General features: G+C 43.4%; 1 protein-coding gene across 1 annotated transcript in view; it reads left to right on the forward strand.

The window, feature by feature from the left end:
* Nucleotides 1–225: 225 nt before the first annotated feature.
* Nucleotides 226–27,704, forward strand: part of LOC147727232 (annexin A1-like) — a 221,803-nt gene continuing 194,324 nt past the window's right edge. Inside the window, exon 1 of the mRNA XM_086961277.1 lies at nt 226–362. The gene's annotated coding sequence lies outside the window, so the exon portion shown is untranslated. The remainder of the gene's footprint in view (nt 363–27,704) is intronic.

Consider the following 27,704-nt stretch of genomic DNA (forward strand, 5'->3'; position numbering starts at 1 on the left):
ATACAAAAATTATTATTGGATTTTCTTCAGGTGGTGTCCTTGACAGATAGCTTACTTTAGTGCAAGACCAGATCGGTTTTCGGTAGTTTTCTGTCGCCGAGATTAATCCATTCAGCCAGCACAACTGAGCTCACATTGTTCTAAAATGTGAGTCCTTGAGCTCCCAGTATTGTGCAAGCAGCTAGTGTCTGATGATCCTTGTCTGACAAGTGAAGTCAGATGTGTAAAGTGGAAGGTATTTTGTTCCCACCCTAGGTGTGGCTGCTTAATAAAAGTATAAAGATGCAAGCCTAGAGCACTCTTTTCCAGTTTGGCAGCTTCCAGCGTGGCGCTGAGCGATTTTACATTTCAATAGATCAGAGGTAAGTTGTATTTTCTACCATAGCTTTTAAAGCAATAATATTGTTCCTGCTAACTCGACGATATTCTGCTCTTATTCATAGAAAAGGAAAGAGCACAGTACTGTGTTTTACAATACAACACACCATTGTTTTATTACTCAAATACACTTTTAATAACACATTTGACATCCCTACGGTGAACGTGCAGTTGTTCGCATTTGAAGAGACCAGTGCAACCTTGCAATTTATTTCTCTTGATATATTTTTGTAGTTGTAATGCCTGAAACCGCTTTAAACATGCAATGAACCCACATCTGTTGTGTGTCTTTACTTTTTAAAAAAAAATGTGTGACGTTTCCTGCTAAAAGTCCTGTATTGTTAGGACAAGTGGCACAAAGAAAAGTAATACATTTTGAGGCAAGTGTTTAGATAAATTAAAGCAATGCCTGATGGTTCAGGTCCCTGTAATAACAGGATCGAATACTCCTCCATTTTGTATATCAGAACAGATAGTTTTACTTTTCTATTCGACCTTGCCATACGATCAACATATAATGGTGTCTTCACGTTGTTCCGGAAAGATGTGCTGAAGAGTATGCTTTTCCCGACATGTTTGTACAGAAAGCTTGTCAAAACACATCTTGAACGGGTTGTGCTGCTAAAGCAATGTGTTGTTTTGAAGTGCAGTTTTCTTGGCGTCTAAAAACAGAACAGGAATAGAGATGCACGCAGAGCTATGTCTAAACCTCAGAGAAACATTCTGAGGAACAACCCGATCATAGACGGGACGTTATCATGGGGTCTCTTACTTACCTCTGGATTTTTTCCCCAGACATGGCATTTGGGTAACCGAAGTGTGCATTTCTACCTGCTCACCTACACCTACACGCGCTATTGCCAAATTTATATTATGTCATTTGATGTAGTTTCACCACATCTGTAACACAGAAAATACTGCTTTAAATCTGTGGAATCAAGTGGATAGATCCGAGCAAATAATACAAATACAGAGACATTTTTTGGGTGCTCTTTTTTTAGTTTGTCCTCGAGTCTAAACGCCCACCGTAGTTTCCAGGCTTCTATTTTCTGTGACTCTGTTAATTCACAAAACTGTTTTTGCACATCTACGTTTAGCTTCCGTCTGCAAAAAGCACGGAGGTAGCTTCTTAGACACAATCTCGACCAGCCGTCATTTATAATAATAATACATAATAATACAGATGCTTGTAGAGCGCGAACAGCTACCTCAGGTGAGGTGTCCCGGCGCTAGTGACCTATGCCTGCAAATGGGATTACTACCAGAAAAATCTGACATTCTGGTGGATTTTCTGTAACAGAAATTATAAGGTTGAGGATTGAACGCGGCCGCTCCCAAGCAAAGTGGGACATAGTAAACTCCCACACCGTAGATTTGTAAGTTTTCACATACCGGTTCCGTGTTTTTAAGCCTATTTACACTGGTAAACGTGCAAATGTTTTAATGGGGAGAGGATGTTAGAGCACTGTTAGTGATAAAACTAAAAAATGAAATGTGAACTTAAAAGAATAGGACAGGTGCTGAGATACAAACACTGTTAGAGCAGAGCAGAAGTTTAAACAGCTTATCAAAACAAGTCAATCGTTCAGTACCATAAAGAGGAAAGGGATTATTTTTTTAAAACTTTCCTTCCCCCCCCCCCGCATGTGCCTCTCTGCAAAATTATGTGTGACTCATATAGCCACATATCATTGCATTCTGTGATTTGTTATATTGGACCACCCAATAAAAGTATAAACATACACCCCATAGTGAAACAAAAACTGCTACACAAAAAGCAAGGACTTGTTCCAAGGTGTCATGCATGACTGACAAAAGTACGCTTGAAGAAATGGGGGAGTGCAAGTGTGGTCGAGTTGTGCATGTTAGTATGTGTCATCCTATGTGTTTTCTGTGTACATGGGTGTCTATATAAAACACAGGGGCATATTATCAAGGACAGGCGATACATTATCGCCGCTTTTATCGGCAGGAAACTGCCGATAAAGCGGCGATAATGGCCTTGATAATATGCTCAATGAATTCCAATCGAAGCCCATGTTACACGTGAACACATCTAACATGGGCTTCGATTGGAATTCATAGAGCATATTATCAAGGCCATTATCGCCGCTTTATCGGCAGTTTCCTGCCGATACTGTCCTTGATAATATGCCCCACAATGCGTTTGATGATTTGCCATTGTGAAAAAGCTCTGAGCAAGGTAAACCTGTTTCTTCAGCCCATCGCAGTCGCAGATCAATTTGGCAGGCTTGTCCTAGAAATCCAGAGGGCTTGAAGTCCAAAAAAAGTCTAAGTCCCAGGTTTTTAAAGGGTGGTAGGAAAAGTGAAGTTGGACATAGTCAAGGGTCACATGGTCTCAGGAATAACACTTGGAGGTCAATAATCACTCCAGCAGAGGCCTCCAGTAGGGCCGAGGTCAGGTCCAATTGGTACTCGTCAGCTGGGAACTTCAGGAAAATAACCTCATGCAGATTGTTGAGTCCCTGTAGCCACACAAGAGGCAAGCCCACTGATACTTAGAGTGTATTTCTCTGGTAGGAGCAGATCCAGACCTTCAGGTCTCCGCATAGGTCTCAGACAGCAGCTGCAGTCCTTCTTCTGTTCTTCCATAGGTCCAGAGTGTTCTGAATAAGGCTTGCGGTGTGAGGGTGACTCCCAGTTCCTCCCTTACTAATAGGGTAAACGTGCCTTGTGGTAACACATGAAGGTTTTTCAGCAGTTGCTGTGTGTCTTACTGTAGACAGTTCCACAGTACCCATCAATCCCTAAATCCAAGAGGGGAAAACTGCTCTCCCTTTGTGGAGAGCCTGTATGCCCAAACAGAAGTGTGGTCAGGGTAATAGCAGCACCTCCTTTGTGGTCTTTCCAAATGAGTTCCAGAGTAACCTTCCCCCTTGAATCTGGGCTGTTTAGGTGTTATCTGACATTTGCTTCTGATAGTGGTTGGCTCTATTGAAGTTCAACATGTTCCTAGAAACCACCCATATGGTCTTTCTTTCAGGGGAACAAAAATGGCTCTTCGCACCGGCCTATTGTCTCTGCTCTGAGTGTAGTTTTCACACCTCATTAAGGCTATCAATTAGCTGGGTGGCCGTTGGAGGTCTGATACAAATTAACCTCCAGGAGCTTGAGGCACAAAAACTGTGACTTTCTAAAAAGTCCCTTTCCTTAATATTTATCAAAATCCAACATCACCAATAAGTTGGGCTTTAAATAAATTTTAAAAATAACAGTTTAATCATTTTCTATCTTATCCCTAGCCTGAAATAGCAGAAGTAATATTTACTATTGCTGCCATGTTTTTCTCTTCTGGGACAGGAAGCCTCCCTAAAGTAAAAATAGCTTCAGAGTACTGGTCACTGTATGTAACGTTTACTTTAAATGTCTACATGTCCTACTTTTAAGTACCAAGCACCCTACCTTGTGGGCTACGAGGCCTACATAGGAGTGTCTTATTAGTATTTAAAAGGGATGTTTTCTTGTATCAAAAGGGTCATTTTGATAGATCACGCAGCAGTTTTAAAACTGCAGCAACCAGGTTACAGTGGTATGACTGAAGTCATGTTTTCTTATCACACTAGTAAACAGAACAGTAGTGCTGTAGTCCAGAGATGGTGTTTAACTTTCCATGCTATGGCTGCATTTTGGGGCACCATATACTATGGTCTTACAGGAAAGTTTAATAAGCCAAACCTGAAATGTTTTAGGGGTCCAATCACATGCACTGTGGCCTGGTTAGCAGTATCCTTGCAGCATCAGTCCGCAAACATGACGGTGAGTGGAAACTGACAAAGAGGTACTTTTTCACAGATATCAAACATTTATATATTGCCCAATGCATTTCATGGCCTGGCCTTACTTCAGGGCCACATTCTCCTGGGGATGGTGGGTACCACAATTAGGCAGCCACGTGGAGTATTTGATACATGTACTGTCAACTGGTAGCTCTTCAGATTTTAAATTAATGAACCACCAACTTTTTGTTTTTTTTACAACAAGCGGCAATATCAGAGGGTGTGGTGACCACTCTACTAAGGATTGATAATTTCTGGCATCTTCCATGAGAAAGTAAAGTCTACTTCCCTCGGAGTGCCAATGTTCGTTTGAAGATTATGCTAATCCTGAGCACAGTTTCAGATTGATATAAAATATCCAACAGCAGTGGAATTAATGTCCTTGTTATAAGCAGTGAAATATTAGACCAGGCAGGATTATGGTGTTTCTTTCTATTACTGGACTGTTGTCCACTTTTTGTCTTCAAATGATGAAAGTTTTCCCTGGAAGGATGTCACAAAAATCACTTCAGGGGCCCTAGCAAAACCCTGCCCGACGTCTTGGGTAGAGTTTTTGGTTTGGTATAATGAGCTTGTATGTGAGCAGTAGGCCTCTCTTTCTGCTTTGCGCCAATCCTTCGTCGGATTGGCTGTTTATTAATTCAAACGTCTGTTAAATGAGACAATGTTGAAAAATGTCTTCAAACCAAATGATGTGTTTTGGTTAATGTGTTGTCTTAATGTTACTACCTAATTTAACTCTTCAGGGTTCATATGGATAGAGTATAGCAATGCTATGATCTCTTTGTGGTGTTCCCATTCACATGAGGACTAACTATTGCACTTCTGTTCCTTATTGACTCACAAAGATTTGCTTTGCTTCTGGCTGCTTTGCATATTGCATCATAACAAGAGATAGCAGGGAGAAGCTTCATAGTGTCATAGCCTTTTTGTTCTAGCATTGGTGAGGCAGAATCTTGACTCGATGAAAGACCATAAATGGCCCTGATAAAAGAGATCGAGCACACGTTTTAAATTCACTATTAATCATACTTGCAAAATTTCCACTTAACTTTCATTAAACATAACTTCAAACTTTGGCGGTTGCACCAGATGGATAACAATTTAAGAAATATGGAAATATAAAAAGCTACTTTAAGGCCAAAGAGTCCTTACTCTGTAGTTATGAAGCATTGACAAATATGAGAGGCTGGAGGCATTGTTTTCATGCTTCCTCTAGAAAACATGAAGGATGACTGTTATTTTTTTATTTTTATCATTCTTGTAAGGCAGCAAATAATTCCCCTAGTGGGTTGTCCATGTAGCAGCCTAGAGTGAACAGTTGACTCTGAGATGCGGTGCAGTTTCTACTTCTTTCGGATTGCAATATTAAGCCCGATTGCATTTGGATTCCTCCATGGGCCTCTCAGCCAGATTTAAGCAATCAAGTAAATTGTGCAAGAACTGGTCAAGTGTAAACTTGAGAGACTAAGCAATAATGAGTTAAGGTAGAAATTTCAGCATTTAAAAAGTGAAAATAGCCATTCATTCATGAGGTACTATGAGTATGTACCAGTGCAGAGGAAAGATTTATCAATTAGATATGGAGGTGAGTGTTGGACAAGAAAGCCAGAAATGCACATGGAGAAAGCCATTCCTGTAGACCCCTAAGAAGCTAGTGGATGTTCAGTTTCTCTTTTGACTCTAGAAAATGATTTACTCAGTCCCTGACTGGTGTAAATCTCTGTCCATTTCCAGGGTGGGGAAGGTCCGCAAAGAGTTTGAAAATGCTCATAAAATGACGTTTTGCATCTTTTGGCATATGTTTAAGACAGAGCACAAGTTAACACATCCAGAGCCAACCTGTAGTATGGTGTTTGCTCCTAATTAATATTACACTAATGTAGGGCAATATTGCGCAGAAGTAAATGGACTTAAAACTGCTAGGTCAAATGTTATGAATGCCGACAGGTTGTTAATCATGCTAACGTTGATGGTAAAAGTAATTGACAATTGAAAATAACGTTGTGAATTAGGCTCTTTCTGCTTTGTTAGGGACGTGTGTTTATATGTATAACATTAGGGGGCATATTCTCGGAAAGGGGCGGTGAGAGGTGTTAGCATCCTTGGCTTAACGCCTCTCACTGCCACTTCAGAAGCGCCAGGCTGCACCCTATTCTCAAGAATCTGGTGCAGCCTGACGTTTCCCCACGGCGCTAATTCTCACAACTTAACACCTACACAGGAACCCTTGCACCAGAGTGCAAGGGTGTCTGCGAGCAGGGAGGTATGTTTATTTTCAGGAAGGTGTCCCTTCGTGCACATACACAAACCTAAAATGCTGCTTCATGCAGCACACATGTGAGTTACAAAACAGCATAAAAAAAAAACTCTTTTTATTATAATTATAATCAAGGCACGTGTTGGTCAAATAGTACATACAGACAATCAATTCTGACATCATTAGCATTATGGCAGTGTTCTTAAAGATGGCATACACGGTATAGCAGAGTACAGTATTCCCCTCAGGAATTCTACATCCCCCCATCATTGTCGTCTTCCGACTCCTCTTTCTGGTGTGTCTTTGGTGGCTCACAAATGTTCCCCCTGAATTTGTTCCAAGCCCCCCATACCCTGTTCCACTTCTGAGGACAGCCTCAAATAATAAATGCTGCTTTCTCAGCCACCATGGCCGTGTCTAGATCCCCACACCATGCAGTGAGTGTTGGCGACTCTCCCGCACCCCACTTTTGAGCTATATTGCGCTTCGCTACCGTTATTCCCAGTGTGGCCTACGTCTGCGCCGGGCGTGTTAGATCGTTTGGTTCCCACACATTCAGTAAGCACCGTCGAGGCTCAGGCGCCAACAAAACTTCCACCGTCTGTGATATGGTCCTCATTACTTTCACTGAATACTCTGTGTTCTTTGGACATTCCCACACAGTGTGAAAGAACGTACCCTCCTCCCCACATCGTCTCAAACAGTACGGGTGCAATGCTGTCCCTATTTTATGTAGGGTGTGGCTCGTGTAATATGTTCTATGTACATTTTTTTGCTGCACTAGTTTGAGTCCTGAGGGTATGCCAACTTCCCGCGGGGAGGCCGTAGCCTCCTGCCATTCGGAGTCCTCGAAGTCCCCCACATCTTCAGACCATTTTCCTCTAAGTGACACGTTGGGGTCAGGCAAGATATTTACTAATTTGCGGTAGGTGAGAGAAGTCGCCTGCCTCTGCATGTACTTTGTCAGTAGTCTGTCCTCCAGGGGGGTTGCCTCTGGAACCTCAGAGTTGGATGGTAAGACCGCCTGCAGCGCATGCTTTATCTGCATATACTTAAAAAGTTCAGTAGGTGCTAGCTCATATTGTGTTTGGAGATGTTCAAATGTCTTTACCTCCCCTTTGTACCACATGTCACCCTCAGTGGATATACCGATAGCGTCCCATTTATCGAATCCTTTGTAATTTCGAAGGCCACCCAGGCGTTGTGTGTCCCATAGAGGGGTAAGGTGGGTTATTGTTCCCTTCCAGCCTAACTTAGCGTGTGCTTCATGCCATATGTGGACCGTCGGCCTTGTGGGACCTACTACAGCTGGTGTACGCTTCCTGTTATGGAGTGCCAACATCTTGCCTTCAACTCCCATCCCTCTATTATCTGCCTTAAAAGCTGGATCTGTCTGTGGGGCATGTATCCACTGGTTGACTACCTTCAGTTGGGCCGCCCAATAATATGGGTGTATGTCGGCGAGTGCAATGCTGCCATCGTACCACCCTCTAGTCAATTTACGCTGAGCTATGCACGCAGGTCTGTACCCCCACAGCAGCCCGGAAACCTGAGCCGCTATTTTTTTAAAATAGTCCACTGGCACTGGGTATGGGGCATTTTCCAACACGTAGAGGAAACGAGGCAGCGCCATCATTTTAATGAGCGCGGCCTTTCCCAACAATGTCAACGTAAGGGTCCCCCAGTGAGCTGCATCCCTTTAGGCGTTCCAGGGGGGCGTTAGATTCCTTTTCATAAAGTCGCACAGGTTCCCTGTGATATAGATACATAGATATTTAAAGGCCTCTCCAGAGATTTGCAGCGGGCAATTCTCTGGGAGCTGTGGCGGTGGACCATGGAGCACAAATAGTATCAATTTTGACCAGTTTATTGTGTACCCTGAAACTCGCTCATAAAGTTCACATATGTTCAGGAGTACCAGAATGGACAGCTTAGGGGAGACCAGGTAGAGTAAAACGTCATCCGCATTTAGCGAGATGCGGTCTTCCCATTCTTCCGTCCACTTAACACCTCGGATCATTGGCTCCCATCTGATCCACGCCGTCAGCGGTTCCAACACTAGAGCGAAAAGCAGCTGTGACAGCAAGCATTCCTGATGTGTGCCCCGGGTCAATGGAAAGTCATGGGATATATGACCGTTAGCCGTCATGTGCGCCATAGGGTTTGTGTACAGGAGACGCACCCAAGCGCAGAACTTTGGTCCGAAGCCCAAGTGCTGCAGCACAGCGAACAAGAAGGGTCATTTAACCATATCGAACGCCATACAAGCATCCAACAACAGGAGAACAGCGAGCTCTTGGAGATAGGGCTGGCGGGCCAGTACTTAATGCAAACCTCTCAAGGGTAATGCTGTATTTCTATTGGGCATAAACCCAGGCTGATCCGGGTAGATCAGGGTAGTGAGGTGTGGGGTCAACCTGATCGCAAGGAGTTTCGCTAGAATTTTGACCTCAGCGTTTATTAAGGATATGGGGCGATAGGAGGCACAGTCCTCCAGTGGCTTCCCCGGCTTCGGGATCGTCACCACTGTGGCCAGACGTTAGTCCAATGGGAGCTCACCTGTCTATAGACTATCAAGAAACATATCCAGCATATATGGGGCCACTATACCCGCCGTCCTTTTATAAAGTTTTACGGGGATGCGGTTAGGCCCCACCGCCTTCCCAGATCGTAACTAGCCAATCGCCACCTGCAGCTCGTCAGTTGTGAGGTCCAACTTCAGTTCAAGGGCCGCCTCCGGTGTAAGTTTTGGCATAGTGATATCTTTTATATGGATCAGTGCTCCTTCTACAGTCATCTCTGACAGAGATGTGTTGACTTGTTGGAAGTGTAGCGCTAACATATGTACTATCGCTCGCGGGTCACTTGTTACTGCAGCCTTGCCAGTCCATAGCTGCGCTATCCACTGTTTATCTCATTCTTTTTTGTCTAGCCATGCCAGCAGCTTCCCAGCTCTATCGCCGGTCTCATATATCTTATGTCGGGTGGCTGTTAGTTTGAGTTTGGTCCTTTCCTTAAGGTAGTCCCTATGCAATTGTTGTTTAAGGCGCAAGCATTGGGCCGTGGCCCGTGTTGGATTGCGAGAGTGTTGGGTGTCGGCCACCTGTACCTCCGTCTTTTTGGTAATGAGCTCCTGCTGCTGCTCACGCCTATGACCTGTAATAGATGCAATGGCCTGTCCCCTTAGAACGGCCTTATAGGCCTCCCATAAGATGGTCAGAGAGTGGCCCAACGAAGCATTTCCCTGGAAGTAGTGTCGTGTTATAGAGGCTATGGCTTTCTTAATCTTGGGAACCTTCAGGTAGCCAGGTAAATATGGGAAATATACGTTGTTGGTCCCTATGGTGATATGTGTATGTTAACAGTATCGGTGAGTGGTCTGAGATGCTTCTAGGTCTGATCACAATCTTGCCTACGTGCTTCAAACTATTTGGAGATGCAATAAAGTAGTCTATTCTAGAAAACTGTTATGCACCCCCGAATGAAAAGTGAATTGGCGCTGCGAGTGATGGCAATGCCTCCATACATCTGTAAGCTCTAGCGCACCCAAAAAGCTCCCAAGATGTGATGCCCTCAGTGTCCACTCCCTCGCGGGATGCTTATCCAAGAACACATATACCTGTTGTATTGAAGCCCCCTCCAATCAGCAATTTCCTTTCCTTTCTGGGAGATCCAGGAGAAAGTCACTGAGGGCTGGTAAGGTGATTGCATGCAATGCTGGAGGAACATAAACAGTCCCTATATTGATAGGGTGTCCTTTCCACTGCCCAATAATTGCAGCAAAGCGGCCACCTGTGTCCGTCTTTGTCTTATGTATAATGAGTGGCGTTTGTTTCCGAACTAGTATACCCACCCCTCTAGAATCTGAGGAGAACTCCGAGTGGGCTACCATTTTAAATCCCCATCTGTCCAATGCCTTACAGGAGGCACCAGTGAGGTGCGTCTCGTGAAGCAGGACAACTGCTGGGGAACTTCTTTTAAGGTACTGCAGGACCAGACCCCTTTTAATTTTGTTCCTGAGACCGTGCACATTCCTTGTAACCAATGTTAGGGAAGCCATCCATGTATTTGGGGACTGCCCTCGTTCAGATGACTGTGAGTTTGCCATTGCCATCGTTGTGAGTGTACCTCACTGGTGTGATGGATTCCGATGAGCATCGCCCTCGCCGACTCATGTCTAGAAAGGTGTCATACACATCTGCCAGTGTGGTGCATTCTAACTGGAGCAAACATAATCAAAACAATATATCCCCACCCTCCACCCCCCTCCCTGCCTCCCTGCTGATGGAGTCAGAACTACCTGCCATCCCAACAATGCAGAGTGCTCAATATCCCCTCCCATAACTGTACTTGCGTTTCAGGGGTGAGAAGTCCAGGGAATGTCGTAGTCCACCCCTTCCTTGAAGATGAATGTACAATTGAGTCTTGCCGCAGTAGAACGGCCAGCCACTTCACCCCTGAACCTGGGCCTGCCCCCCATCCTTGGAAGGCTGTCACATCACTCAGTCACCCAATGGTGGTGTGTCCCATGTTCTGTTGCTGGCAAATCCTGCAAGTCTCTGTAAGGACAGCGAGGTCCGTTCCTGCCATGTGCCCAACGTCACACTTCAGCTTCCAACCTCCATCATTCGCTGTTGCTGGTGCATCCCCGATCGTCTGGGCTCCCCCACCTGCCGCCATCCCTCAAGCCAGTCGTGGGCCTCCTTGGATGTGTCGAAGAATCAGGTTTTCCCGTCCGCCACTACTCGTAACTTTTCAGGAAAAAGCATGGAGTAAGCCAGTTCTCTGTGACGCAGTTCTTTCTTAACTTCATAGAAGCTCCTGCGGGGATTCGAAACCGCCGCCATGTAGTCCGGGAAGAAGAATATCACTTAGCTGTGAATGCGAATCGGTGGGGCCACTTGCGCAGTTTGAAGTATTGCATCCCTGTTGCGGAAATTAATAATTCGGGCCAGGACAGGCCTGGGTGGCGCCTTGGGCTTGGGCTTAACCCCCGGCACTCTATATGATCTTTCCACTGAGAAAAAGGTGGAGAGCCCCCGAGGCTGGAGTCTGGTCTTTATGAGTTCTTCGACATAGAGGTCCATGCCCGGGCCCCCTTCACTTTCCGGAATGCCCGTAAGTCAGATATTATTGCAGCAGGAGCGCCCCTCCTGGTCATCTAGCTTAGCCACCAATATTCTGTTTTCCGCCTCCAGGTGCCTGACTTTTTAATCAATGTTGCTGTATCCCTGGACAGAGTCTTCGTCACTTGTTCCACCTCTGTGACACTCACTGTCATTTTCTGAAAATATGCCCGTAGGAAAGTCACATCTGTAGAAAGGGTGCCCACCATCAACTGCATAATCATGAGAGCCGCCATGATGTCATCTAGCGTCACTTTACTCGCCCCTCAGCTTCTGGGGCCTTATCCTGCGTTTCTTTGTTTTCCGGCAGCCCCAGAAAGTCTCTAGCATATGCATACTTGTCCAGTTTGCCCTGGGTGGTCTGCGTGGCCTCTGCCCCCTATTCTTGTCCGGGGAACTTTACGCCGGCTGGTAGTCGCTGCCGCCAGCCACAGGATTTCCTCCATTTGTGGCCTGTCAGTTTTCCCGGCACGCAAGTAGCTGGGAGGTACCGGGGCTGAGGGCCGAGGGCCGATGGTCGCACGCCCAAAGGACACACCAGCACCAGAGGGATCCCTGCAGGGTCAAATTTCAACCGCCTGCGACTTTGTGATAGTGATGAGACCATACCTGTGCCCAGGAGATGTCTGCATAGGGGATTAAAGCAGTCACTGGCTCTGGTTGCGGATGCAGGTGGTATCCCCGGGGTTTGCTGCACACTGCGCCGGATAATCTAAGAATGGCGCTATCCTCATACGTGCAGCACTTTAAGATTATGGGGGCTTCTTCCGGATTAATGCCTGTATCAATGTCTCATAGGGTGGCAATTGCATGTGGGGCACGTGATTGATGATGGGCCGAGTCTCTGTCAGGATATCCAGGCCCTAGATCATTTCAGGTGGGTGCTTTTGTGTGTGTAGGTCCCTCCCGCGCTTTTCACCCCCCCAGCAGTCTGCACTTGGAGCCGGGCCTCGCTCAACTCCTGATGGGCACCGAATTCTCACAGGTCCCAGCAGCAGTCGGCAGCCTGACGCTCCTCCTTTCAGACACACCGGATCATCCAAACCAACAATCGCGTGCAGGCCTGCGTCGGGGGTGCCCCTCCACCACTCGGTGTCTGCCCCTGTTTCTCGGGGGGGGGGAGCCCCCACTCTCCGCAGTCTGTGCCCACAGTGCTGCTCAGCCCCAATTTCGCTCCACCTGATCCAAGCCATGTGCCAGTCAGGCAAGCCTCCAATCGTTCCCCGCCTGGGCCCAACTTCAGGACAGTCCCTGGCTTCAACCTCAGGAGTAGGCTGCGCCACCTCTCTCGATCTTTCCGGCGTTCTGGTGTGCACACACCCTCAGGGAGGAAATCGCCGGAATCACTGCAGGTTCCGCTTACTGTTGAGCGGCTTCAAGGTATGATTTGTGCTCGGATTGTTAATCGGATTGATTGGGGACTCTACCATTACCACGAGCTCCTCTAGGCTGCGGCCATTTTAGTCGTCAGTAAGACACGCCCAACAAAACAGCATTTTTTAAAAGGTTTGTTTGTGTACATAATTCGTCATCTTCCTGTACATAAACAAACCATGGAATTTTGCTACTTCTATGTGTGCTGCACAAGGCAGCACACATGGAAATAGCAAAAACAAGGAGAAATTAAGCATTCCTCCTCGTTTCGCCACCTTAAGACCTGGATTTTTCAGATTTTAAGTTCGGCGCTGTCCCCTATTACCTTGATAATAGGTGGCAGCGTCAAATTCAATGAGTGTTGCGGGGGTACACCCACTGCAACACCCACTGCATGCCCTCTTTCACGCTACGGGAAAAATTGATGTTCCCGTAGTGATAGGGGCGCGCGAATATGCCCCTTTGTTTTTAAACACGGTCACTCATTAAGACGACTCTAGGCAGCTAACAATCACATGCTTAAAATTAATCATTTAACTTAGTTTCAACCAAATAGAACTAGTTAGTGCTTACACTGGGAGACAGTAGAAACATGTTCACCCAGGGATGGAAATGGAAGGCTTTGTCAGTCACTGCCTCTTTTTTAAAAACAAATATTTTGACGTTCACACCCACAGAAGAATGAAGGTGAATTTTGATCGACAGCATATTACTTGAGACACAATAGATCAAAAACTGTAGACTGCATATATGTGCCCCACCCTGTCTGAGTCACAGGAAACTAATGAAAATTGGCAGTTGTAAACACGCCTGCAAAGACAAGACAAGGCAAACAATATCCAGCAGTATTCATGTTGTGACATTTAATGGAATCTAGAGTCTCTGCTTTCCCTTCATACTGACTGCAGATGATATAAAATGCTACTGAGGGCTAGATTATGGGCTTTTAGGAGGTTTTGGACCTTCTAAAGTTAGATCATATCTCCCAACAAGAAGCAACTAAACATTTGTAAGATTACGTACATGTCCAAGAAAGGGTTACATTCTATACTTTTCTCCTGATTTGTAAGTGTTTCAAACGTCATCCCCCATTATAGTATTCGGGTACAGTTCAGCCACTATGCCATTGACAACTACTCCACTCATCGAATAATCTATTTGTAGAAACCGTAAATGCTTGCACTCCTTTTCGGTGTGGCCAGAGACAGTTTTAGCTACTTCAAAGCCTTTGTTAACACTAAAAAAATTAAAGTACATTAAAAATACAGAATAATTAGTAAAAGGGGAATTGGGTCAGTCCTCTTCACCTATTGTATGGTTGGAAGTGCCAGACATATTTTGAAACATTCTTCAGGAGAGACATTTGGTGGTGAAAGTGCCTGTCAATGACACGTAGACTTTGCCTGGTTATGGAATGTCAAATTGGCATGCAGTTGCAAGAGTTTTGAGAGGGCAATCCAGCAAACTCAGTTCTGTTGTTTTCTTGTTTGCATGATGGTGACCAACTGCCACCTTCATTTACTATTGACATTTTAGCCATTCCAAGGGGTTCACTTAGGTCAGCTCCTATTTTGAAAGTTTCATGGTGATTCATCGAGCGGAGGCCGAGAAAACAAGGGGGTCCCAAAACAGGTTTTCTCCATGTTAATTTCCATAAGCAACTTTTGACAAAGCTACGGCCCGAACTGCTGAACTGAACTACACCAAATTTGGCAAGAGGGAAGGTCTTGGTCCAGAAAGCGTCCTATTTTTTAAATGGTGTAAATCCATTCAGTAGTTCATGAGAAATTTGAAAATTTAGGGCCTTATTCACAGAACTAACTTAAGACAAAATCCTAAACTTACTTCTTTTGGTATTCACAGAAGGCATTTAGTAGTAGTAAAGTTAGGATTTTGTCTTAAGTCTTCTTAAGTTTGTCTTAAGTTTGTTGTAAGTCTGTCTCAAGTCTATCTTAAGTCTGTCCTAAGTTTATCTTACGTCTGTCTTAAGTATTTCCTACTACTTTTGTTATTCACAGAAGGCATTTAGTAGTTGGAAAGTTAGGATTTTGTCTTAAGTTTGACTTAAGAAGACAGACTTAAGACAGACTTAAGACAGTCTTAAGACAAACTTAAGACAACCTTGAGACAAACTTAGGACAGACTTAAAAAAGAATACTAACTTTACTACTACTAAATACCTTCTGTGAATACCAAAAGTAGTAACTTTAGGATTTTGTCTTAAGTTAGTTCTGTGAATCGGGCCCAATATTGATATTTGGTGACCGAGGAGGATTTGTGAACCCTCCTGACTACAAGCTTCATGCTGATTGGCTACCAACACTCCAAACCAACAAGTGCTAGCAGCCATCTTGTGACTCGGTAAAGAGTCGGAAGAAAAAATAAAAAAGCTAAAAAAAAGAAAAGGGGCATGGTAAAACACTCTGACCCCCAAGGCCTTCTCAGGGGTCCCACAAGGAACATCAGGGCCCAAAAAAGCATTTTGAAAAATATTTTTGGCCTTAATTCTGCTGGGTGTGCGAACCAGGCCAGAAAAAAAGAAACAAGCTTGGGCTCCCTCTCTTTATGCTTTGACCCTAGGTGGGCCAGGTCCCAGGTACAATGTGCCATATACATGCGGGTGTGGCACACGCCCCTGCAGTCCCGGAGACTGCCACTCCCAGGGCTTTATTTATTATAGACGGGGGCATGCAGCCCTCCATAGCCTCGGGACCACCACCTCCCCAGGACTTAATTAATTATGGGCAGGGGGAGTTGTGGGCCCCCCAAAGCCCCGGGGACCGCCACCTCCCCATGGCTTTCTCCACTTTTGTCTATACATTCTCCTTTATCCATCTTCCCTCCCCTGCTGGCTTCTGTGTCCTCAATTCTGGTATCGCTCCGACCTTCTTCAATCTTCTCTCTTCACTTCCCTTTCCCCCAACTTCTTCCCCTATTTCACCTTCCTCATTTTCCTCATTGTCTCTATTTTATCTTTCACCTGTCCTAAACACATTCGTCCCTATACTCCCCAACCATTCAATGCACCCATTCATATATATTTTTCCTGCCTCTGTGCCATTCTTCTTAGGGTTATAGGCTAGAAGCAGTGGGTTTGCCAATGCTTCTTTAGATTTGATGTTGTTCCTTAGGTGCGTCCTTTTCAAGTGCAGAAACAATATGAGGCTATGTGAGTAAGATCCCAAGTCACCTATTGGATAGATGAGTGAGTGCATTGATTATCTTAAGCCTTTTCCTGTAAGTAATGCAATAGGTATGACCTGTCTATATCCATCCAGGCACTCACTCAACAATTAATCCACTCACCCATGCGTCCAGCCATCCACACATACATTGTAACTTACTCATTTATTAATGTACTCACTCATCCATCCAACTGTAAACTTATCCTCACAATCACAAACTGACCAACCAGTGCGGAAGCCCTTTCACTTATAAAACAACCAAACCAATTGATTTTTCCAATACTTTTTCCAATGTGGATCCGGTTGTTATTACATGGAAAATCTTTGAAACAAGACTTCTATTCAGATTTGTTTTGCTCAAGCCTAGTCATGTATAGTGGACTTTTTTAACAATGTTACTTTCTCAGCTACTTTAATTCATGCATTACTTGAAGTGGTTGACGTGGATTTGAGTGTAATAAAATGTGGGACTTGTAATAAATTAGGTACAGTAAGAAAATAATTAGTTATTACAAAGAAGTCTACGAATTTCAAAAGGGTAATCTAGGAGAAAATAAAACTGCTACATTGCACTTTGCTTGTTAGTATATAATCAAGCAGATATGCAAGAAGGAGATCAAAATTTGAGTCCTCCGCTGTTTTCTTTGCATGGACCAAGCCTAAACCTGCAGGGACCTGCTGCAATGTAGCATTTCTAATTGTGTAAATCTAGAATATATCCATTTAGACTTGCATAATTACTTTATAATTGTGTAATTGTAGTTTAAAGGAAATTATTTTTAAGAAAATATTTTTTCTCATCTATGAAGTAACAACACAAGTAAGGAGAAAGCAAGGCAAATGTATCCATATGATATAGATTTTCTGTTTGTCTTTTGTAAAATATTTGTCATGCCAAACGACTTCTGGGAAACTGTTACTGCTGTAGCTTCCCAAAAGTACAACTGGAATTTTCTGCAAATTCCAAAATGATTGGAAATTTAACTCAAACTTAGGCATACATTTGTCAGAGTATATGTAGAAATTTCTCCTCATAAATAAAACCTTTTCCCACACTTCCATAACTGACTTAAAGGCGTTCTCTCAAAGTTTCTTCCTATGACGTTCCTGACATCTTCAACATCTACATGAAGCCTCTTAGTGCTCTACTCACAGAAACTTCATTAAGATTCTCCAATATGCTGATTATATACAACTCTACTTCAAAGTTTCCTCTGCTTCACATATCCACCACCTCAAACACTGCCTGCACATTATCATGTCCTGGATTTCCATTGCTCACCTGAAACTTAACCCACCAAGATGGAACTCTTGTTATTTGCCAAGAGCAACAAACAAGAAACCAGCACCAGAGGGGGCCCCTGCAGGGTCAAATTTCATCCATCTGCGACTTTGTGACAGTGATGAGACAATACCTGTGCCCAGGAGATGTCTGTATAGGGGATTAAAGCAGTCACTGGCTCTGGTTGCGGATGCAGGTGGCATGCCCGGGGTACGCTGCACCCTGCGCCGGATAATCTAAGAATGGCGCTATCCTCATACGTTAAGCACTTTAAGATTATGGGGCTTCTTCCGGATTAATGCCTATTTCAATGTCTCATAGGGTGGCAATTGTAAGTGGGGCACGTGATTGATGGAGGGCCCAGTCTCTGTCAGGATATCCAGGCCTTAGATCATTTCAGGTGGGTGCTTTTGTGTGTGTAGGTCCCTCCCGCTCTTTTTACCCCCCCAGCAGTCTGCACTTGGAAACGGGCCTCGCTCACCTCCTGATGGGCACCGACTTCTCAGAGGTCCCAGCAGCAGTCAGCAGCCTATGTTCCTCCTTTCAGACACACCGGAGCATCTGAACCAACGATCACGTGCGGGCCTGAGTCGGGGCATCCCTCCGCCACTCAGTGTCTGCCGCTGTTTCTCGGGGCGGAAGCCCCCACTCTCTGCAGTCTGTGCCCGACAGCTCTGCTCAGCCCCAATTTCGCTCCGCCTGATCCAGGCCATGTGCCAGTCAGTCCAGCCGCAGATCGTTCCCCGCCTGGGACAGACTTCAGGACAGTCCCCGGCTTCAACCTCAGGAGCAGGCCGCGCCACCTCTCTCGATCTTTCTGGCGTTGTGGTGGGCACACACGCTCAGGGAGGAAATCGCCGGAATCACTGCAGGTTCCGCTTACTGTTGAGCGCCTTCAAGGTACGATTTGTGCTCGGATTATTAATCGGATTGATTGGGGACTCTACCCTTACTACGAGCTCCTCTAGGCTGCGTCCATTTTAGTCGGCAGCAAGCCACGCCCAACAAAACAGCATTTTTTAAAAGGTTTGTTTATGTACAGGAAGGGACATCTTCCTGTACATAAACAAATCATGGCATTTTGCTACTTCTATGTGTGCTGCAGAAGGCAGCACACATGGAAATAGCAAAAACAAGGAGAAATTAAGCATGCCTCCTCGCTTCGCCACCTTAAGACCTGGATTTTTCTGATTTTAAGTTCGGCGCTGTCACCTATTACCTTGATAACAGGTGGCAGCATCATATTCAATGAGTGTTGCGGAGGTACACCCACCGCAACACCCACTGCATGCCCTCTTTCAGGCTACAGGAAACATTGATGTTCCCGTAGTGATAGGGCCTTGCGAATATGCCCCTTTGTTTTTAAACACGGTCACTCATTAAGACGACTCTAGACAGCTAACAATCACATGCTTAAAATTAATCATTTAACTTAATTGCAAGCAAATAGAACTAGTCAGTGCTCACACTGTGAGACAGTAGAAACATGTTCACCCAGGGATGGAAATGGAAGGCTTTGTCAGTTACTGCCTCTTTTTTAAAAACAAATATTTTGACGTTCACACCCACAGACGAATGAAGGTGAATTTTGATCGGTAGCATATTACTTGAGACACAATAGATCAAAAACTGTAGACTGCATATATGTGCCCCACCCTGTCTGAGTCACAGGAAACTAATGAAAATTGGCAGTTGTAAACACGCCGGCAAAGACAAGACAAGGCAAACAATATCCAGCAGTATTCATGTTGTGGCATTTAATTGAATCTAGAGTCTCTGCTTTCCCTTCATACTAACTGCAAATGATTTAAAATGCTACTGTGGGCTAGATTATGGGCTTTTAGGAGGTTTTGGACCTTCTAAAGTTAGATCATATCTCCCAACAAGAAGCAACTAAACATTTGTTAGATTACGTACATGTCCAAGAAAGGGTTAAATTCTATACTTTTCTCCTGATTTGTAAGTGTTTCAAACGTCATCCCCCATTATAGTATTCGGGAACAGTTCAGCCAGTATGCCATTGACAACTACTCCACTCATTGAAAAATCTATATGTAGTAACTGTGAATGTTTGCACTCCTTTTCGGTGTGGCCAGAGGCAGTTTTAGCTACTTCAAAGCCTTTGTAAACATAAAAAAAATTAAAGTACATTAAAAATACAGAATAATTAGAAAAAGGGGTATTGGGTCAGCCCTCTTCACCTATTGTATGGTTAGAAGCACTAGACATATTTTGAAACATTCTTCAGGAGAGACATTTGGTGGTGAAAGTGCCTGTCAATGACACATGGACTTTGCCTGGTTATGGAATCTCAAATTGGTATGCAGTTGCAAGAGTTTTGAGAGGGCAATCCAGCAAACTCAGTTCTGTTGTTTTCTGATTTGCATGATGGTGACCAATTGCCACCTTCATTTACTATTGACATTTTTAGCCATTCCAAGGGGTTCACTTAGGTCAGCTCCTATTTTGAAAGTTTCATGGTGATTCATCGAGCGGAGGCCGAGAAAACAAGGGGGTCCCAAAACAGGTTTTCTCCATGTTAATTTCCATAGGCAAATTTTGACAAAGCTACAGCCCGAACTGCTGAACGGAACTACACCAAATTTGGCAAGAGGGAAGGTCTTGGTTCAGAAAGCGTCCTATTTTTTAAATGATGTAAATCCATTCAGTAGTTCGTGAGAAATTTAAAAATTTAGGGCCTGATTCACAGAACTAACTTAAGACAAAATCCTAAACTTACTTCTTTTGGTATTCACAGAAGGCATTTAGTAGTAGTAAAGTTAGGAGTTTGTCTTAAGTCTGTCTTAGGTTTGTCTTAAGTTTGTCTTAAGTCTGTCTCAAGTCTATCTTAAGTCTCTCCTAAGTTTATCTTAAGTCTGTCTTAGGTCTGTCCTACTACTTTTGGTATTCACAGAAGGCATTTAGTAGTTGTAAAGTTAGGATTTTGTCTTAAGTTTGACTTAAGAAGACAGACTTAAGACAGACTTAAGACAGACTTAAGACAGTCTTAAGACAAACTTAAGACAACCTTAAGACAAACTGAGGACAGACTTAAAACAGAATCCTAACTTTAATACTACTAAATACCTTCTGTGAATACCAAAAGTAGTAACTTTAGGATTTTATCTTAAGTGAGTTCTGTGAATCGGGCCCAATATTGATATTTGGTCACCGAGGAGGATTTGTGAACCCTCCCGACTACAAGCTTCATGCTGATTGGCTACCAACACTCCAAACAAAGAAGTGCTAGCAGCCATCTTGTGACTCGGTAAAGAGTCAGAAGAAAAAATAAAAAAGCTAAAAACAAGAAAAGGGGCATGGTAGAAACGCTCTGACCCCTGAGGCCTTCTCAGGGGTCCCACAAGGAACATCAGGGCCCAAAAAAGCATTTTGAAAAATATTTTTGGCCTGAATTCCGCTGGGTGTGCGATCCAGGCCAGAAAAAAAAAACAAGCTTGGGCTCCCTCTCTTCATTGCTTTGAGACCCTAGGTGGGCCAGGACCCAGGTACAATGTGCCATATATATGTGGGGGTGGCACACGCCCCTGCAGCCCCGGAGACTGCCACTCCCAGGGCTTTATTTATTATACACATCAGCATGCAGCCCTCCATAGCCTCGGGATCACCACCTCCCCAGGGCTTAATTAATTATGGACAGGGGGAGTTGCGGGACCCCCAATGCCCCGGGAACGCCATCTCCCCATGGCTTTCTTCACTTTTGTCTATACATTCTCCTTTCTCCATCTTCCCTCCCCTGCTGGCTTCTGTGTCCTCAATTCTGGTATCGCTCCGACCTTCTTCAATCTTCTCTCTTCACTTCCCTTTCCCCCAACTCCTTTCCCTATTTCACCTTCCTCATTTTCCTCATTCTCTCTATTTTATCTTTCACCTGTCCTAAACACATTCGTCCCTATACTCCCCAACCATTCACTGCACCCATTCATATACATTTTTCCTGCCTCTGTGCCATTCTTCTTAGGGTTATAGGCTAGAAACAGTGGGCTTGCCAATACTTCTTTAAATTTGATGTTGTTCCTTAGGTGCGTCCTTTTCAAGTGCAGAAATAATATGAGGCTATGTGAGTAAGATCGCAAGTCAACTATTGGATTGATGAGTGAGTGCATTTATTATCTTAAGCCTTTTCCTGTAAGTAATCCAATAGGTATGACCTGTCTACATCCATCCAGGCACTCGCTCAACAATTAATCTACTCACCCATGCGTCCAGCCATCCACACATACATTGTAACTTACCCATTTATTAATGTACTCACTCATCCATCCAACCGTAAACTTATCCTCACAATCACAAACTGACCAACCAGTGGGGACTCCCTTTCACTTATAAAACAACCAAACCAATTGATTTTTCCAATACTTTTTCCAATGTGGATCCTGTTGTTATTACATGGAAAATCTTTGAAACAGGACTCCTTTTCAGATTTGTTTTGCTCAAGCCTAGTCATGTATAGTGGACTTTTTTTAACAATGTTACTTTCTTAGCTACTTTAATTCATGCATTACTTGAAGTGGTCGACATGGAATTGAGTGTATTAAAATGTGGGACTTGTAATAAATGAGGTACGGTAAGAAAATGATTAGTTATTACAAAGAAGTCTACGAATTTTCAAAGGGTAATCTAGGAGAAAATAAAACATTGCACTTTGCTTGTTAGTATATAATCAAGCAGATATGCAAGGAGGAGATAAAAATGTGAGTCCTCCGCTGTTTTCTTCGCATGGACCAAGCCTAAACCTGCAGGGATCTGCTGCAATGTAGCATTTCTAATTGTGTAAATCTAGAATATATCCATTTATACTTGCATAATTACTTTATAATTGTGTATTTATAGTTTAAAGGAAATTATTTTTAGGAAAATATTTTTTCTCATCTATGAAGTAGCTACACAAGTAAGGAGAAAGCAAGGCAAAGGTATCCATATGAAATGATTTTCTATTTGTGTTTTGTAAAATATTTGTCATGCCAAACGACTTCTGGGAAACTGTTACTGCTGTAGCTTCCCAAAAGTACAACTGGAATTTTCTGCAAATTCCAAAATGATTGGAAATTTACTTCAAACTTAGGCATACATTTGTCAGAGTACATGTTGAAATTTCTCCTCATGAATAAAACCTTTTCCCACACTTCCATAACTGACTTAAAGGCGTTCTCTCAAAGTTTCTTCCTGTGACGTTCCTGACATCTTCAACATCTACATGAAGCCTCTTGGTGCTCTTCTAACAGAAACTTCATTAAGATTCTCCAATATGCTGATTATATACAACTCATCTCTAAAGTTTCCTCTGTTTCACATATCCACAACCTCTAACACTGCCTGCACATTATCATGACCTGGATTTCCATCGCTCACCTGAAACTTAACCCAACCAAGACGGAATTCTTGTTATTTGCCAAGAGCAACAAACAAGAAACACTGCAAACCTTGCTCAACAGGATGACTCTATACAGCTTCAAACCCCAACTTTCATTGAAGGCCAAGTCACTTTAATTCATTCTGGACTCTAATCCCACCCTGTGGGAGCAGGAACACATTCCCCAAAAAGCAAAGCTCTCTCTTCTGCAGAAATTTAAATGGTTTGTTCCCGGAAGCACTTCAGAGCTACAGTTCAAGCTTGCATACTCTTGCATATACATTGAGGTAACTTGCTACTCTATGGCCTCCCAGACTCCAGACTAGCACTTCTCAAGGGCATCCTACACACCATGTTTTGTCTCATCTAGGGCACGAAGAAATATGATCACATCAGCCCAATCCAGATGGAAGTCCAGTGGCTCCCTTTGCTTGACCTCATTATGTTCAAAACCAGTTGCATCACATTAAGGAACAATCTCGAAAAGCCCTTGATTACGCTAAATTTTACTCCTTTCCTTCCCTGCTAAATTCAAATCAGATGGTATTTTATAGCCTGTTAAAGTGCTTGAGGGGAATAAAATATATCAAAGTTATACTTCCAATTTGTTCATGCTTCTAAAGGACCACAGACTCGGACTTTCAGTTTTGTGAATTTATTATGAGGCCCAAAATAATTGAATATAAACACACCTCAATATCAGAGTATACAGATACATGAAAATCAATGCAGAGCCGAATCTACGAATATTATTCATTCGGCACAAAAGGCATAATATAATGAACTTAAAAATCAGTACACAACAAAGTATAGAAGCCAAGTCTATTTCTCTTTTTATTTGCGAGAAGAAAACAGAAGTATCTTCCCCTACTCTACTCTAAGGGCCAGATGTATCAAGGCTTTTGCGACTCGCAAAGGCTGAAATTCGCAGAATTTCGGCCTTTGCGACTCGCAAATGGCCATTTTGCGATTTTTGATATGTAAGAAAAAATCGCAATTTAAGGAATCGCAATTATTTGCGATTCCTTATTTTGCCATAGAATTTAAGGAATCACAAATTTTGCGATTCCTTAAATGATATGTATGACACATTTTTGGTTTGCGAATTTGTGTTAAGAAATCGCAATTTACCATCAACTTGTAGTTGGTGCTAATTTGCGATTTCTTTTGAAAATGCCCTAATTGGCATTTGTAAGGGTGGCATGTGACACTCATACATGCCCATAGGGCATGTATGTGTGCCACATACACAGACATGTAGATTTGAGGGGTGCAGCAGGGTGTCTTTGAGACACCCCTGCACCCTTGAAATAATACTCAAATTGCGATTAGCAAATTGCGAATTCGCAATTTGAGAATTATTGCCTCCTGGCCCATAGGAATGCATTGGAAATTATTCTTTATTTGCGAATTCGCAAAATGCGAAATCGCAAATAAAGAATAATAAGGAATCGCAAAAAAATTGTGATTTTGTACATACATACCGTTTTGCGAATTCTAAATAGCGATTCGCAAAAAATCGCTATTTAGGATTCGCAAAATGGTATCTTGATACATCTGGCCCTAGATGAGAGTCCTACCTAATTTTCCATCATTCTATCCCAAAGGTGTCAGCACATGTTGACTTCCTAAGAAGTACTTATTTCAAATGGGTCTGATAGCCTAATGCTATGGAGCTCGCTCGAAGATGCTCCTTCTCCTCCGAAATAAGCTGAAGTCTCTTGAATCTGTCCCTGCGCATCATACAAAAAGACAATGTTCATACCACAATAAGTCACTAGGTGAACTTTTTTATTTGCAACATTTTGCAGTAACTTTCCACAGAGGCTTTAATTAAGGCAACTTTTTCTTCCAGTGGCCTTGGTTCTCAGATAGGCCAGGCAAGGAAGGCGTCCTCCCTTCTCGCCTTTCAGACTTCTTCAAAGACATTCCCAGTATCTTCTTAAATCTAAGAATAACAAGGTTGAATTCCTGCACCTGCAGTAGGATGAGAACACACTGTCTTCAAGCACAAAAAGGATTCATTCAAATACAATTCTTGAGCTATCAAGTAGAAACAAAACTCAAAACAACTTGCAGTTTGGGCCTACAATGCAGGCAACTTAAACTAAGCACAAATTACTTTGCAAGAGTAATATTTAATCCTGCACATTACACATACAGGAATTATACGTTTCTTCAATACATACAATGCTAATATAACTTTGAATAAATGCATTTTAATAATCATGAAACACTGCAAACGAAAAAAATACATGTGAGTGCATTTAAACCATGAGTATAGGCCACCCATACAATTTAGAGGGCTGTAAGCGCTCTATCACCTTCCTGAATATCTTGCAGACTAGATCACCATCTCTAGTGGTTCTTAGCACACCCACAACCAGAACTTTATAAGACTACAGACTAAGAAGTATAAACATTTTAAAACAAGGCAGCCTTTCATTTCCATCTATGAACCCAAGATCTGGAAAATCCCTGTACCCATCATGACTGCCCCTAACACTGCCCCAAAGTAGAACAGAGTTTAAGATGCACCTCTTTGAAGAATGCTACATCACCATTAACATTCCTCAAACCAGCTACCTCTCATATCACATGTTTACTTTATGCTAGTCTGTGACCCTATACAGAGGTCCACTGCCTTTTGTCTATGCTCGCACTATAGGAATATCACATGCATACTTACATACAAGCATAGTTCCACCTGTATACAGATTTACTCCTACCTTCAGCAAAAACAAAACTCAGACAGATCTGGACTAAGGATGAGCCTGGCATTCATGTATTTGTGGGTTTTTACCTATTTACCAAGGCATCACAATCCTGAACAGGAGTACTTTGGGGAGCTCATAAAATGAGACTTTTGTACAACTATGTTCAGCTTATGGTTGTAAATGGCTTTGTGTATTAGACTCCATGTGCTTGCCTTGTATTCCTCCTAATGGGCTCCTTTAAGGTCTTGTCGATGGATTAAATGTCCTTTATTGAAGGTGTGTAAATTGTCTTACACCTGCTATACGATACTGTGGTTTACTGATATTGTAAATGGTAGTCATGCTTGTCGGAGACCACGGCAAAAACCACAGTTGTTGGACAGAATGCAGAACATTGTCATACATTCACCCCAGTACAGAGATCTGGGCCTAAATCCATCATTTTTTTTGCACTCCACACCACCCGAGTTCAGACATGGCCATATGGAAATCAGCATTGACCCTGTGCCTCATGGCCATGACTTTCCTGGACCGGAATCAAGCATCCTAGGACCGGTTTCTGGCTATCAGCCGTCTTCAGTCAGGATAGCTTGACTCCAGTGGTGTGGAGAGCATGGGACTCACGTCTGAGCATACCCATCCCACTCGGGGTGACAAATGCAAAAACCACAGTTAATGGACCACGGGCATTATTCCTTTTAATGATGCATTTCAATCATCTTTACAAGCAAAGTAATTGTGTGGAGACTGGATTGCTTATTATTTATTGTTTTTTACATGCAATGTATTCTAGATGTGCTTCCTTCTAGCACATAGGTGATGTGGTAGCCTCAGAGGGTGTGTTATCTTTTTTGAGTTGTGTACAAGTAATCCTACTCTGATGGATAATAGGAATATCCTCATCAACTGCAGCAAGCATTTCATGCCATCCAGTTGTGATCACTCTGCCATACTGGTGTGCAAATGAAAGACTTATAGAGCCACAATAGTGATTTGCGTGATGGGTGATATTGGTCCCCTAACCACCTTCTAGCAACCTGAATGGTGAGGAAAAATGTGCAATGCATTCTTTAATACTTGGTTGCAATTTCATTGGCTTTGTGTAGGTTGTAGTCTAATAATTCTTGCATTTTTTGGTCTGCATGTTCGGGGTCTGGCTTGCAATTCTGTTCTCAGAATTTTTTTGCTTTCTGCCTTCTAGCGCTTCTTTTGTGTTCAAACCCTACTCCCATGCTTTTCCCCTGCTTTTCCCACCGATACTGGAGTTACCTCCAGTATTGCTTTGTTCTGATGTTCAATGGGAATATTCTTTATTCCTCTGCACATGTGAACATCAGTGGGATTCTCGTGCTTAGTTATTGTAATCATGTCATTTGCTGCTCAAGCCTTATCTATGATGCATACTGCCTACGTGTGTCCATAGTGACTTAATGATTGGTAACTCATCAAGCGCACCTTGCATATGTCCTGGTTGGTTGTTTTCAGCTCCATTTGACTCTCTCTAACGCGTATTTCAGGCACTAGTTTTCACTAAGGTGATTTACTGAGCAGAGTTGTGCATGACCAACTTCACTTTGGAGTGCAGCCAAGATAGTTAGTTCTCCAGTGATAGAATTTCTGTAAGTGCCTTTCCTTGTCAAGAGGATGTGACAATGCTCCTACATGACGTGTCCAAAGAACATTTATTAGTCTATTCATGTGGGACTGTCACTTTGCCATGGTTACCTTCATTTTTAAATATTTAATTTATTTTGGGCAAATGGTATAAAAGCGTGATTCGTTCTCAGTCAATCAGTTTTCATGCTGTATAATTTTCTTGCTTGGATAGGCAATGCCCAGTTCCAGTTAACATGGGGTGCTTAGGATGTTTCTACCAGGGGTGTCTCCTCCACTGAGGTAGAGGAGCGTCGCCCCACTGCTTTCTCGCAGTTCTACAAAGCCAAGCATAAAATGGTAATAACTTTTGATTATTAACATTTTTTGATACTTTGCACATTGCGGGCGGGTGGGTGGAGCTGCCGGGCAGGGCAGGAGTGGCTTACCAACTCCTGAGTGCACATAGACTGTTTAGTCGACCCTCTCGGGCAGCCCAAACCAGTCATGCGCACTCTGCACTTTTCCATGCAGGCTGCATTGCAGCCCACATGGAGAACGCCATCCCCTAAAGCCCCTGGCTTGCTGCTGTCATGACCAATTAGCTCAGGGGTGGGGAGG

This window comes from Lissotriton vulgaris, chromosome 3_1 (genome assembly GCF_964263255.1).
Source record: "Lissotriton vulgaris chromosome 3_1, aLisVul1.2, whole genome shotgun sequence".
Lineage (NCBI taxonomy): Eukaryota > Metazoa > Chordata > Amphibia > Caudata > Salamandridae > Lissotriton > Lissotriton vulgaris.